This window comes from Ascaphus truei (assembly GCF_040206685.1).
Source record: "Ascaphus truei isolate aAscTru1 chromosome 2 unlocalized genomic scaffold, aAscTru1.hap1 SUPER_2_unloc_4, whole genome shotgun sequence".
NCBI lineage: Eukaryota > Metazoa > Chordata > Amphibia > Anura > Ascaphidae > Ascaphus > Ascaphus truei.
Window position 1 is genome coordinate 496,094 of NW_027453818.1, and position 12,559 is coordinate 508,652.

Consider the following 12,559-nt stretch of genomic DNA (forward strand, 5'->3'; position numbering starts at 1 on the left):
TTGGCCCGTCACTCCGCCTCAGGCTAATGAGATGGCTCCCTTGGCGCGCGCGCCCACCCCCGCACACCACTCATTGGCCGGACGGACGGGCACGCGCGCACGGACACACACACACACACACACGTGCTGCCTGTGTAGGACCGGTTGCAGCCCCATTGGATGGGAGCGGTCACGTGACCGCTCTTCCGCTTCCCCGAGCAGCAAATTTCAAACCTGCCGCTCTCGGGGAAGTTTCTCCTCCGCACGCATCAGCAAGCATGCGGAGGGAGAAACTATAGCCGCGCCGATTACAGATGCAGGGGCTTTGTGCATCTGTTCAGCGACGCTGAGTGCACTATGTCCTGGGCCTTCAGGACAAGCAATACTGATATGCAAAGGATTCTATGGCTAAAACAGTGTAGAGAAACAAAAAAAAACCAGATATGTACTGTAGATAAGGTAGGGTGTTAAAAGTGTTTGAAGCCAGGGGATGGCGAGAAGGGAAGGTGGGGGGAGAGAAAGTGTTGATAAGAATGGAGGCAAGCAGGATAATTGGCATGCGGACATGGGTTTTCTCACACCCTATCAAAATTGTTTGTAATTATCCTGCTTGCCTCCATTCTTATCAACACTCTCTCCCCCCCCCCCCCCGCACCCCACCCCACCCCCCAGCATCCTACCCTTTGCACCGTCCCCTGGCTTCAAACACTTAACACCCTACCTTATCTACAGTACATATCTGGTTTTTTTTGTTTCTCTACACTGTTTTAGCCATAGAATCCTTTGTATATCAGTATTGCTTGACCTGAAGAGAGAACTCTCGAAAGCTTGTCCTATGACAAATTGTTAGTCCAATAAAAAAGGTATCACCTAATACTGAAGAACTCATTTATTCTACAATATATATACAGTTGTATTTACATTTGCATATTCGCTTTGCTGTGGAGGGTTTGTGTCACTTTTTTTACTCACCATAACTTAACTCAGTGTATATATATATATATATATATATATATATATATATATATATATTGTGACAAACGGCTTACTCCGGGGCTCCGTCGTTTGTCCGGGACTGTTTAGAACACGGTCTTTTAGGGTAGGTTAAATGATGAGGCGTCACGTACTGTTCCTTTAAACAGGCTATGCCTGGTTTATTCAGTCCCAGGCACTGAGACTGCCACAGTGCATACAACAGAAAACAGATCAAAACAAAAGCTGCTCACCTGAGCGATAACTTAACTTAGATATCCCTGACTCAGGGTTGGAAGTGGCTTTTCCACTCCCAACAACAAAACAAGGTACTTTTGCAGTCTTACACAAATGAACAGAAAGATTGAACCTGTTTGGGGAAGAGGCTTCTCCCCTCTGTAGTTCAGCAGCCTTCCAGCCTCCTGGCTCTTGTGGAGAGACCAGAGCAAACAGGAAATCAGTCTTTCATACCTGATTCCTAATTAGCATGACAGGTGACAGAAATCAGGCAGCAGACAAACTCTGGTCTGGATCTCTCATCCCTCAGTTCCAGCGCTTGCCAAACTGTGGGATGGAGTGTATGTATTATAAGGCTGCACTCCCAGGCCAAACAGGATAGAAACTGTCTAGTATCCTGGGAGCCCTATATACGGAATTTATTACCATCCCCTGGTTTCTGTCACATATCCTCCCCCCCAGCTCAGACCTCGAGGGATGAGCGACCATAGATATTAGGGAGTGCATCCTTGACAACCCGTCAGCATTGCCATGTTTGTGCCCTGACCTGTGTTCCACAGAAAATTTAAAGGGTTGTAGGCTTAGGAACCACCTGGTCACTCTAGCATTCTTTTCCCTGTTTTGACACATCCAGGTAAGGGGTGCATGATCTGTGACCAACCGGAATTTTCTCCCCAACAGATAGTATTTGAGCGTCTCTACAGCCCACTTTATTGCAAGACACTCTTTCTCTACTATGGAGTAATTTTTCTCCTGGGGATTTAGTTTCCTACTTAAATAAAGGATGGGGTGCTCCTCACCTTGAGACTCCTGGGAGAGTACCGCCCCCAGCCCTACCTCAGATGCGTCGGTTTGGACTACGAACTCTTTGGAGAAGTCAGGTGTGACCAACACTGGTTGGGCACAGAGAGCTTCTTTCAGGCTTCTAAAGGCCTGTTCGGTTTCCGGGGACCACTTTACCATTAGCGGTCCTCTTGCTTTTGTGAGGTCAGTTAGTGGGGTTGCCTTAGTTGCAAAATTGGGAATAAACCTTCTATAGTACCCAATTAACCCCAAAAAGGTCCTTACTTGTTTTTTTGTAACTGGCCTTGGCCAATTTTGTATCGCCTCCACTTTGAGTGCTTGGGGTTTGAGTAAACCTCTGCCAATAGAATATCCCAGATACTTGGCCTCCTCCAGAGCAATAGTGCATTTAGCGGGGTTAGCAGTTAGTCCAGCAGACCGGACTGCGTCAAGCACAGCTTGGACCTTTGGAAGGTGGGATTGCCAATCTTCACTATGGATTACCACATCATCCAGGTAGGCGGCAGCATACCGAGCATGTGGTTTTAAAATTTTATCCATCATTCTTTGGAATGTGGCGGGAGCTCCATGTAAGCCAAAAGGCAACACCTTATACTGAAAGAGGCCGCCTGGGGTTGAGAAGGCTGTCTTTTCTTTTGCCCTTTCTGTGAGGGGAACCTGCCAGTACCCTTTTGTTAGGTCTAGGGTTGTGAGATATCGGGCTTTGCCCAGTCTCTCTACAAGTTCATCTACCCTGGGCATAGGATAAGTATCAAATCTTGACACCGCGTTTAGTTTCCGGTAGTCATTACAAAACCTTGTTGTACCATCTGGCTTTGGGACTAAGACTATAGGGCTGTTCCACCCACTTTGGGATTCCTCAATTACACCTAGTTTTAGCATTTTTTTAACCTCTAAACTTATAGCCTTTCTTTTGGCCTCTGGGATTCGGTACGGTTTAAGGTTAACTCGGACCCCCGGTTCAGAGACTAGGTCATGTTCAATTACGCTAGTTCTACCTGGCCGTATAGAGAAGATTTCTTTGTTTCTTCTCACTAAATTCTGAACCTCTCGTTTCTGATGAACAGACAGGGTTTCAGCTATGCTAACCTCTGGGTCAGTTTCTTGATTCTCTGACGGACCTGGGGGTACTAGGGTTAACAAGACTTCTCTATCTTTCCAGGGCTTGAGTAGGTTTATATGGTAAATTTGCTCAGGTTTCCTCCTACCTGGCTGTCTTACCTTATAATTTACTTCTCCCACTCTTTCCAAGACCTCATATGGCCCATGCCATTTAGCAAGGAATTTACTCTCCACGGTGGGAACCAGAACTAGTACCCTATCACCTGGAGAAAAAATTCTGACCCTAGCACCCTTATTATATGTATTCCTCTGTGCTTCTTGAGCTTTCTCCATGTGTTCCCTCACTATGGGTAGGACTGCAGCAATGCGGTCCTGCATCTGGGCAACATGCTCTATTACACTTCTGTAAGGGGTAACCTCGTGTTCCCAAGTCTCTTTGGCTATATCCAGTAAGCCCCTTGGGTGTCGGCCATACAATAGTTCAAACGGGGAGAAGCCTGTGGATGATTGGGGAACTTCCCTAATGGCAAATAACAGGTACGGTAACAAACAATCCCAGTTTTTCCCATCTTTATCAACCGCCCGCCGTAACATGCTCTTTAAGGTTTTATTGAACCTTTCCACTAAACCATCTGTTTGTGGATGATAGACTGAGGTTCTGAGATGCTTGATTTTTAGGAGTTTACATAGCTCTTTCGTTACTTGGGACATAAATGGTGTTCCCTGGTCAGATAGAATCTCTTTAGGAATCCCGATCCGGGAAAACAGAACTACTAACTCTTTTGCTATGTTTTTAGCTGAGGTGCTACGTAGGGGAACTGCCTCCGGATATCGGGTGGCATAATCTAATATTACCAATATATGCTGATGTCCCCTAGCAGACTTTATTAGGGGTCCTACTAGATCCATAGCAATCCGGTCAAATGGTACCTCTATTATGGGAAGGGGTACCAATGGGCTGCGGTACGCCTTGAACGGGGCGGTGATCTGACATTCTGGGCATGAGGAACAATAATTCGTAATTTCTGCCAGAACCCCAGGCCAATAGAAGCTTCGGAGAACCTTTTCTTTTGTCTTTTCCACCCCTAGGTGTCCCCCCAATGGATGACTATGTGCGAGGTGTAATACTACGTTACGGAATGTCTCTGGTACCAACAATTGTTTAGTTGTAACTGATTTCCTTTTATCAACCCGATATACTAGGTCGTTCTCTACCTCGAAGTAGGGGTAAGCAAGTGACCTATCTGGTTGGCCAGGAGTACTATTCTGGTCCCGTATATTTCCCCTTGCTACCGCTAATGTGGGGTCCTCCCACTGGGCCTTCTTAAAACTCCCAGGACTGACCTCTAGGTCAGCGAGGGTCTTATCCGGTTCTGGGGTGGTAAGTGTCTGCTCAACATCTTGATTTGGGGTATTCCCTACCAAAGTAGTGATGGGGAAGGGAATTTTACAGCACTCCTCCTTTTCCCCCTTCTTATTTGGGCCCTCGTCAACCTCCATTTCTGAAAAAGGGAAAGGATTTGTTTCTTCTAATACTTCGTTATGGTCCGCTATTGAACTCTGGGCGCTATTCTGAGCGGGGGACCACATTTTTAGAAAATGGGGAAAGTCGGTCCCTATTAACACATCATGTGCCAGTTTGGGTACAATACCCACCTTGAAATCTAAAGAACCAAACTCTGTTTCAAAAAAAACATCAACAGTGGAATATTCATGATTATCCCCATGTATACAACAAATTGCCACTCTTTGTGAACTGTTTCCCTGTTTCTTCTTAATGGGCAAGAGGTATTCGGACACTAGTGTGACCATGCTCCCAGAGTCAAGAAGTGCCCGAACCCTCTTACCATTAACCTTTACAAATGCCCACAGATGGTTATTCAAGGGGTCCTCTGGGCTAGGGCCCATACATTGGGACAACAGCGAATAAGGTTCCACGCTGTTGCATTGCATGGGCTCATCATTTAGTGGGCAGATTTTTGCTGTGTGGCCCCTCTCATGACAATTTACACATTTAGGTACATAGTCTGTGTCCCACTTAGAGCCTTTTCCCGGCTCCCCATGTTGGCTATTGCCCTTAGTGTGCGAACCACTGTTGCTTGTGCTGCGTGAAGGGGGTCGCCGCTCTTCAGCGCCCCTTAACCCCGGTACCCTTTTACAGTCTCTGGAAGAGTCCTGGAACCTCGGGTAGTGGGGTTGCTCCACGACTGTGGGTTGCGGGTGCTCTTCTGCTGCATTGTACCTTTCTACGAGGGCCACAAGCTCATCCGCATTGTGGGGGTCACTCCGACTGACCCAACGGCGTAAGGCAGAGGGAAGTTTCCTCAAGAACTGGTCCATGACCAACCGTTCCACGATGTGGCTGGCTGAGTTGATCTCGGGTTGTAGCCACTTCCGGGCGAGGTGGATGAGGTCATACATCTGGCTTCGGGTGGCTTTATCCATCGTGAAGGACCATGCGTGAAACCTTTGGGCGCGAACAGCCGTGGTTACGCCGAGGCGGGCGAGGATCTCGAACTTCAATTTTGCATAGACGTTAGCTTCGGCTGGCTCTAGATCAAAGTAAGCCTTCTGGGGTTCGCCGCTTAGGAAGGGTGCGATTAGACCAGCCCACTCAGCTTCTGGCCATCCCTCTCTCTGTGCCGTGCGTTCAAACGTGAGAAGATAGGCTTCCACATCATCCGAGGGTCCCATCTTCTGAAGGTAGTGGCTTGCCCTGGTCATTTTCGGAACTGGGGCTGCCGCTGCCAGTGGAAGGTTACTGATAGTCCCCCTCAGGATCTCGAGTTCCTGCTGTAAGCCCTGAGCGAACCGCTGTTGCTCCTCTCTCAGCAAGCGGTTTGTCTCTTGCTGGTTTGCATTCGCGTTTTGCAGGGCTTCATTCGTCTGTTGCTGGTTTGCATTCGCCTGTTGCTGGTTGGCATTCGCCTGTTGCTGGTTGGCATTAATCTCTTGCTGGGCTATTAGCAGCTGTTGCTGGGCTGCATTCGTCTGCTGCTGGTTTGCATTAGTTTCTTGCTGGGCTATTAACAGCTGTTGCTGGGTTTCATTCACGTCTTTCTGGGCAGCGACATTGCGTACCAGCGCACCCACCACGTCTTCCATCTTGTTTGCAGAGGATGAAAAAAACTTTTTTTTTTTTTTTCTTTCAAAGTTCTTCAACCCGCAGACCCCCTAGTGCTCTGCCCGCATTCTCCACCATATGTGACAAACGGCTTACTCCGGGGCTCCGTCGTTTGTCCGGGACTGTTTAGAACACGGTCTTTTAGGGTAGGTTAAATGATGAGGCGTCACGTACTGTTCCTTTAAACAGGCTATGCCTGGTTTATTTAGTCCCAGGCACTGAGACTGCCACAGTGCATACAACATAAAACAGATCAAAACAAAAGCTGCTCACCTGAGCGATAACTTAACTTAGATATCCCTGACTCAGGGTTGGAAGTGGCTTTTCCACTCCCAACAACAAAACAAGGTACTTTTGCAGTCTTACACAAATGAACAGAAAGATTGAACCTGTTTGGGGAAGAGGCTTCTCCCCTCTGTAGTTCAGCAGCCTTCCAGCCTCCTGGCTCTTGTGGAGAGACCAGAGCAAACAGGAAATCAGTCTTTCATACCTGATTCCTAATTAGCATGACAGGTGACAGAAATCAGGCAGCAGACAAACTCTGGTCTGGATCTCTCATCCCTCAGTTCCAGCGCTTGCCAAACTGTGGGATGGAGTGTATGTATTATAAGGCTGCACTCCCAGGCCAAACAGGATAGAAACTGTCTAGTATCCTGGGAGCCCTATATACAGAATTTATTACCATCCCCTGGTTTCTGTCACTATATATATATATATATATATATATATATATATATATATATATATATATATATATATATATATATATATATATATATATATATATATATATATAATCCAATGCACAGCCGGCACACCATATGCAAGTAAATAAGTTTTGGTGCTTATCCCATAAAGCAATAACAGACCATACGATACCGGTTGCAACACGACATCAAGGGACAGCACGCAGGTAAGTAAATCAAAAATGTTCTATATTTGATAGAAGACACAAAAACCGACGTTTCGGTCCCCCAGTGGGACCTTTCTCAAGGTGGTGCAATTGAATGCAGTGCACAATACATATATATACCCCAAACACCAGTGCAATTCAACAAAACCAATCACAGTTAATTAGCCTCACCTGCCTATGTGACATGCATCCACAGTATCAGCAGGTAAAGAGCATCCATTTTGAATATATTAACTCTATATTTGTTTACCTGATATGTGTTTAGTCATGCGCAAAAAGGCTCAGGAATTGCATAATGTTACTGCTGAGAGACTACATAAGTCTGCTAGACCCAGCGATATCTTGGATAACCGGAGAGAGTGCTCTCAGCAAAGATTGCTACAGGTGGCTCTTGACTAAAAGGGACCGGAGGTATCTGACACACTGTAATGCACCAGCATACATAAAAAGTGAAATAGTGCATCAAAGCATAATAATTTGCACAAACAAAAAAGACAGTATATAAATGCTGAAAGCACTCAGCCATAGAACGCATAATGCGTAGTGTAAGAAATGATAATGCATTGATGACTATGTATCCTTTCAGGGAGCGACACCTTAAATATCAACATAAACACATAATGCAGACACTGTCACATGGAGAAACTAGTGATAAATTGTGTGTGTCTCGCTTTCAGCAAACATTGCCACAGGTGGATCTTGACTGCTAGGGACCTAAGGTGCCTGACATGATGGAAGAAATGTGGCTAACTGGCTGACACCCCAAGGCAGTATGTGCTGGTTTTGCTGTTAAAGATGAATCCTAGTATCAGCAGGCAGCTCAATGGGCCAGGTGCGGAGATTACAGGAAACAGCTTAATCTGAAGTCCTCATTTAGACCCCGTGGGCTCAATGTGCCCAAACTGTAGATGAGTCTGGCTTCAAGCTGTAGTAGTGTCCTGTTGCGATTCCCTCCTCTCCCCGAAGTCCGTGCCTGGGCAATTGGCATACAACGCAAGGTGGCGAGCCCATGCCTCTTCTCTTTGTAATGTCTTGCTACTGGTTGATGTGACAAATCCTCCTTGTTTTCAGTATCAGCCAGTGCCTTCCGTATGGCAGAACGATGTAGGGCTAATCTCTCTTTAAGCATCCTCATTGTCTTTCCCACGTAATAAAGACCACATGGGCATTGTATAAAATATACAACGTATTTGGATTCACAATTCATTGTATCCTTGATCTTCTGGCGGATGCCAGTGTGAGGGTGTGGATAGGAATTCCCCAATATCAAGTACTGGCAGTTGATGCAACCGTGACATTTATACACGCCTGCTGGTCTGGATAGCCATGTTGGTTTTGCAGCATACTTGGCGGTAGGATCTGCTTTTGTAAGGTAGTCGCCCAGGTTTCGGCCCCTTTGATAGCAGAATCTGGGTGGTTTGATAAAGTTGTTGCCAATCACTTTGTCATTGGTCAAGATGTGGCTATGCTTACGTATGCACCTCTTGATGAAGCCAGATGCCGTACTGAAGGTGCTTCTAATGTTGAACCGGTTATCGTCAGTCTTTTGGTCTTTGGGTGTCAGCAACCTGCTTCTGTCCACACTTTTGGCCTGCTCCAAGGCAAGAGAGACATCATTATATGCATATCCCCGCATCAGGAACTTTTCTTTCATCTCTATTAGCGCCTCGTCCAGCTGTGATTGGTCACTTGTGATCCGTATTGCACGCAGAAATTGCGAATATGGCAAGCCTCTCTTCAATGCGCCTGGATGATGGCTGGTTGCTGATAAGAGGGTATTTTTATCTGTTGGTTTTTTATAAAGTTTAGTGGCTAGCGATCCATTGGATTTATAGACAATTGTGTCGAGGAAAGACACCTCTTCTTTGCTGAAATTAACAGTGAAGCGGATGGTAGAGGGTATTGTGTTAAGTTGGTCTACAAACAATAATAGATCTCTTTCTGTGCCATCCCAGATAAAGAACAGGTCATCTATATAACGCAAATATTTGGTAATATTATTTTTGAATGTGTTATTATTCATGATATGCTTCTGCTCATATGTATCCATGAATAAATTAGCATACGATGGGGCCATCGCAGTGCCCATCAACTGTAAGTAGAATTTATTCTCGAATTTAAAATAGTTTTTATTGAGAATAATGTGCATTAATAGTAACAAGAAATCAGGAGGAGGGCCCTGATGATTGGTGAATTGCGCAAAATGACATCTGCTAGCCCCAATGCCTTCTTCATGTGTGATATTTGTGTATAGACTAGCTACGTCCATGGTCACCAGTATGGTATTGCTTGTAATACCTGATAAGGTACTGAGCTGATTAATAAAATCAGTGGTATCTTTCACAAAAGATTGCATCCTGGTGACCATGGGCTGTAGAAAATAGTCAACGTACTTTGAAATAGAATGTGTCAATGAGCCACGTGCCGATATAATCGGTCTACCTGGGGGTGCAGTTATGGATTTGTGTATCTTAGGTAAGATATAGATAACAGGGATGATGGGGAATGGTTGTTTTAGAAAATTCCCAATAGTTTCAGAGATCCAATTGTTGGTAATGCCCAGATCTATGACCGAATCAATCTCTTTTTTATAAGATGGCGTGGGATCTGACCCCAAACATTTATATTGGGAAGCTGTCCTCAGTTGTCTGAGTATTTCCCCCCGATAGTAGGTGTAAGGCATAACCACAATACCCCCACCCTTATCAGCTGACCTAATGATAATATCCTTATTGCCCTGTAGGGACTTTAGAGCTAAGTATTCCACTTTAGTCAAATTGGAGAAACTGGTGGGGTAGTTCTTTATTTTTGGCCTGGTCTCATTTTCCACTAGACTCATAAAGGTGAGGATATTGTAGTTATGCGTTTGGGGGTCAAATGTACTCTGTGGTCTGAATGAGCTAGATATGTCAGTGTTGGCCATTGAGCTATCATCTGTCCCTGGTATCCTGCTGAAATAGTCTCTGAGCTTAAGTTGACGGTTTAGTTTATATAGGTCAACCTCCCATTGGAAAGGGTCCTGTTTATGGGTAGGAACAAATGATAGACCTTTATTCAAAAGACTTATTTCAGCGGGGTTGAGGGTATAGTTAGACATGTTAAATATTATGTTTTCTGCTGGTTGCCCTTGTTCCCTCCTCTTGTTTTTGTCTGTCGCAGTTGATATCTGCCGCTTCCGCCCCTCTTCTTGTCTTCCCTCTGCGTTGGGTAAACGTTTGGGAAGGGGAGGCTTGCCCTGCCCTAAAAAAGGTTCAGCTAGTGTGTTATCAGGGTTATCAGAGTAATCAGTATCACTTGTGTTATAGGTGCTGTCAGTTACGCCTGCTTTCTTAGATTTGTTGAAAAAGCGTCTATTGCGTTGTGTAATCTGCGTATTTTCACTGATCCCCAGTAACCATCTATAAACACGTCTTTCCTTGTAATCTGCCTTGACAACCTTTAATTTTTCTTTTTTATATTTAATAATGTTCTCACGATATGCGTCTATGTTTACCTGAATCTTATCAACCCAATCTGTGGATGTATCTGTGCTAAGAGTATCCCCGTATTTGGTAGAAATTGTGTCTATTTCTGTTCTTATTTTAATAAGTTCCTTACTGGATTGCTCTATTACCAAAATCATTAAATCAAAGGAGCATTTGTTCAATATGCCTATCCATTTTTTAAGAAACTCAGGATCCCCTCTACCAATTGTGGGTTGATTTTTTATGCGGAAACCTCTTGGTAGTAATTTTTCTCTATGGTAATGTGATAAGGTCACACCGTGTAGATAAGCATCTACCTCTTTTTTCTTTAATTTAATGGTATCATTATATATATCTACCGCTTTATCAGGTCCAAAAAACGCATCAATATCCTCAGTGTATCTGATTTGGGCAATTTCAGCGTCACTGTAACTTACTGTCTCTGATAGATTAGAAAAAATTCCAGCCACGTCATCAAATTGATCCATTCGCACCTTTGATAAAAGCCACAAATCAAAATTAAAGTCAGTCAATTCTTCTGCTCAGTGTGTCAGCTGAGACAGGAGTTCAATAGTGTTCCTGGGTGCCTATGCTCATACCATAGAAATGTAGAATCCATTTTTTGTTGGTTTTTAAGGTGTCGCTTCCTGACATGATGCATAGAGTCATCATTGCATTATCATTTCTTACACTATGCATTAGGCGTTATATGGCTGAGTGCTTTCAGCATTTATATATTGTCCTAGATTCTAGTCAGCCACGTCATCCACACGTGTGTACTGTATATATGTTTTAATCCCTCACATTTTTTTGCACATTTACGGTGAGCACATCAGGTGTTTCATATGTTTCGCTTAACTTGCAGTTACAATGTGTATTTTGCACATCCCTGAAATAGTTAATCTATCCAGGTATCAGCTCCAGATCAGTTTAGCCCATGCGCACTCTCTCCGGTTATCCAAGATATCGCTGGGTCTAGCAGACTTATGTAGTCTCTCAGCAGTAACATTATGCAATTCCTGAGCCTTTTTGCGCATGACTAAACACATATCAGGTAAACAAATATAGAGTTAATATATTCAAAATGGATGCTCTTTACCTGCTGATACTGTGGATACATGTCACATAGGCAGGTGAGGCTAATTAACTGTGATTGGTTTTGTTGAATTGCACTGGTGTTTGGGGTATATATATGTATTGTGCACTGCATTCAATTGCACCACCTTGAGAAAGGTCCCACTGGGGGACCGAAACGTCGGTTTTTGTGTCTTCTATCAAATATAGAACATTTTTGATTTACTTACCTGCGTGCTGTCCCTTGATGTCGTGTTGCAACACATATATATATATATATATATATATATACACAGTGGTTGACAAATCGCCACCTAGTACCAAACGTGTGCTGCTTGGGCCAATATTTACTCGCCCAGGGGTTAAATCCACTCGCCCGGGGCGAGCAAATGTATAGGTTTGTCGAACACTGTATATATATATATATATATATATATATATATATATATATATATATATAAAAACAAACATCACAGCTTGCACTCAATGTACTGGTTCATATACTGTAGACAGGTGCTAGTCTCAAATAATAGAAAAACAACATTACCATTCTCTCGTCCGGTAAAGAAAGACTGCACTCGGTTCAGTAATCATGAAAAACTGTATTGGGCATCTGAATAGAAAAGATAAGTCACCCAATCCAACGTTTCGGTCCTGGAATAGGACCTTTCTCAAGGGGGTGAGAAACATACACACATATACATATACACACATACACACATATACAGTGTTCGACAAATCATCCAAAAATCTACTTGCCCAACCAAAAAATCTACTCGCCACCTAGTCCCGCCCCTAGCCCCGCCCCAACCCTAGTCCCACCCCCAACCTCGCTTTAAAATTAAATATATCAATAAAATACATTTAATAAATTCGTAGTCAGAACAACATTCGTTTTTGACATAAATGTATTTATTGTATTACATTATA